Here is a 3,128-nt window from a genome sequence, read left to right on the forward strand (position 1 = left end):
GGGTGGAGGGACGGTGCAGGAGGGGAAGGCCCTCTATGAGGTGGATTGATTCAGTGACTGGGATAATTGGGATGGGAGTGTCAGAGACAGGGCGATTGGCACAGGACAGAGTTTAGGGCTGTTGTACATAGGGTCGCTATGAGTTGCAAGCGACTCGATGGCACATAACAACAACAATATCTCACAAATATTGTTTTAAAAGTGCAGAAATAAAAAGTGTGATACTGGTGAATTTTTACAACATGAATACACCCAGGTAATCAGTACCAGATTAAGTAACAGAACAAGAGTAGTAGCTTAGAAGTCTCCCTATATCCCAATATTGTCAGTATGTTTCTCTATAAAAAAACAAACAAAGCAAAAATGTCTACCATTCTGAATTTTATCATGTTGATACGTTTTCTTCATGTATTAATGGAAAATAATGTAATCATATAGTATAGGCTTTTGCTTTGATTTCTTTTTCCAATTTTTATCGTTTTAAAAAGAATTTTTCTTAATTTTTTATTGAGGATATACACAGTAGAACATAAACCCATTTAACAATTTTCACATCCCAAATTCAGTGCCACTGGAAATATTACTGGATTTATGCAATCATTCTCATCCAAATTGTTCCTCCGTCTTTAACATAAGTTCACTGGCCCCTTAGTTTTCTATTTTTTTGAGTGGCTGCTCTTAATTAGTTCTTAAAGGAACACAATGATCAAATTAGGCAGTTTATTAAGTTAAATTTTTTAAATTTTATTTTTATTTTATTATTTTGTGTGTATACTGGCAAATCGGATCTGACTGGTACAGGAGGAGAATGCCCCTCCTTCTCCAGCAGAGCATCTGGTGGATTTGAACTGTGTACCTCTGGAATTACAGTGCAGTTTCTTGCCACTAGGCCATCAGAGCTCCCCTTAAGTAAGTTAAACTTCTATTTGGTTTAAAAAATATTTCAGGGGACATTTTTAATTTAAGATTTAAAATGATACTAAGTCAATAGTTTATTTGCTCCTGAAAGTCTAGATTCCATGGGAATTTGCAATTATTTTTTGCATTTTCCCCCATTGGGTGATGTGATGTGATGAATTTAGGTGTTGTTTTTTTCTTTTTTCTTTTTCCCTATGTACCATCGAACTGGATCTGACTGGAACAGGAGGAGATTGCCCCTCCAGCAGAGATCTGGAGGATTAGAACTGCGTGCCTTCAGGATTACAATACAGCTTCTTGCCACTAGGCCACCAGAGCTACCTGAATTTAGTGTTCAAAAATGGCTTTTCTAGCCATTGAATTTGATTTTGCCATTTGAATGGGTGGAATATGTGAATAGGACATGTTAGCCAATTCACTGGTGGATTGGTTGGTATCCCTATTAAATTGAGCAGATTGGACAGCAGAATAGAAGAAACCTCACCACCAGCAAAGCAGCAGCAAGAGAATGCAGTATCCTTCAGGACCAGAAATTCTTGTGCCGGCCAGATGAGGGCCTATGGGAGAAATAGCCTTAGCAGCCACAGTGGAAAACCAGAGTCCCGAAATGAGACAGAGTGGGCCTTGGTGTGCCATTGAGTCAGAGGTAAGAGCCTTTTGCAAAAGTTTGTTGGAGGACTGCAAGGGGAGAGCCAATATTGGCAAGAATGAGAACTTTGTAAAACTGGCCTAAAGCCACAAGGCTCAAAGCTGAGGCACCCACAAGCAATTTGAGGAAGCTGTCCTGACTGAATTCTACTACCAAAAATGAATTCTGGTCTTTTCACTTCTCCAATATGATTCTGTGTAGTTTGTAAGCTATTGCATCAGATTTTGGACCCAGTAAAGCAGTAAGTTAATGTTGAGTTGAATAGAAAGAGAGGTATGAAAAGTATGAGGAATATGTCTGTCAAATGGACAAGTGCAACAATTTTGGCCTGAGAAAGGCATGGTGGCCAGGGTTTGTCCCCTCAAGAATGAGGATCCAAGACAAGCAGCAGCATTGGGCTCAGGAGTTTCTCTCCTAAATGTAATCTTCCAAGTTTCTACATCTCCCACTGAAGAAATGGCCCTGAGTGATGCCAATGTGAACTGTGGTGAATACTGAGATTTGCCACCCTGATCCTCCTTCCTTCGCTTTGTATCTGTCAGCTGTCTCAGGGTTTTCACTGCAAACCTGCCACGCTGGCCTTCCTGGGGCAGCCCCATCTAATGAGAAGCCTGGCCACCTCAGCCTATGGTAGGACAATGTTGATGGACTGCCTGCCCTTCAAAGCTCCTTAGGTATTGACTGAAGCTCTGATGGGCCTGGACTGCAGTTTACCTTTCCCCTGTCTTCGTCCTTCTACAGATATTGATCCTGGAGGTTTCTGATTGCAAGATGCAGAAAGCTGAAAGCCTCACAATACTTGTTTCTTTTTTCTGGTGGATAAATGTGGGAGGAACCTGGGGATGATCTAGCTACAGAACCTGTGTAAAGAGATCCAGGTGATAATTAGGAAGAGAAATTTTTCCTTGATGACTGAAGCTCAGTTCAGGTTCTATTTTGGGAGGAGATCTGAATACAGGCTTGATGTTCCAACTAAGGCTTCTTTTTCCTTAGTGAAATTATGGTACATGAGAAACTGATCTCTAACAGTGCATGCTTAGCTTGCTTTCTTTTCCTGATGTAAAGAATACAGGGTTTGGAGACAGATATAGTTGCAAATTTCAGCTCCTACATTTAGTCACGCTATGTGGCTGGATGAGTTACTTTACCTTTCTATGTCATTATCCCCCTTTGTCAAATGGGGCAAACAAAATCTTCCTTAAGAAGCTGTTGAATCCATGCATGGTTTAAATGATTAGTGCACTGCAGCAAAAAAGAGGCTCAAATCCATCCAGAAGTCCCTCAGAAGAAAGGCCTGGTCATCTACTCTTGACAAATCAGTCACTGTGGAGCCCAGTTCTGTTCAGACACCACACATGGAATTGTCCTGAGTTGGAAGTGACTCAGTAGCAACTTTAAAAAAAAAAAGGGGGGGGCTATGGTGGCCTAGTGGCAAGAAGCTGCAACTACAATCTCAGAGGTTCACGGTTCGAATCCACCAGATGCTCTGCCGGGGAAGGAGGGGCAATCTCCTCCTGTACCAGTCAGATCTGATTTGATGGTACACGCACACAAAAATAAT

At 41.3% G+C, this 3,128-nt stretch overlaps 1 pseudogene; it reads right to left on the reverse strand.

The window, feature by feature from the left end:
• Positions 1 to 2,576, reverse strand: part of LOC102869672 — a 6,747-nt pseudogene extending 4,171 nt beyond the window's left edge.
• Between the last annotated feature and the right edge of the window lie 552 nt (positions 2,577 to 3,128).

Source organism: Elephantulus edwardii, unplaced genomic scaffold (genome assembly GCF_000299155.1).
Source record: "Elephantulus edwardii isolate Elephantulus edwardi_28Jun2011 unplaced genomic scaffold, EleEdw1.0 scaffold00201, whole genome shotgun sequence".
Taxonomy (NCBI): domain Eukaryota; kingdom Metazoa; phylum Chordata; class Mammalia; order Macroscelidea; family Macroscelididae; genus Elephantulus; species Elephantulus edwardii.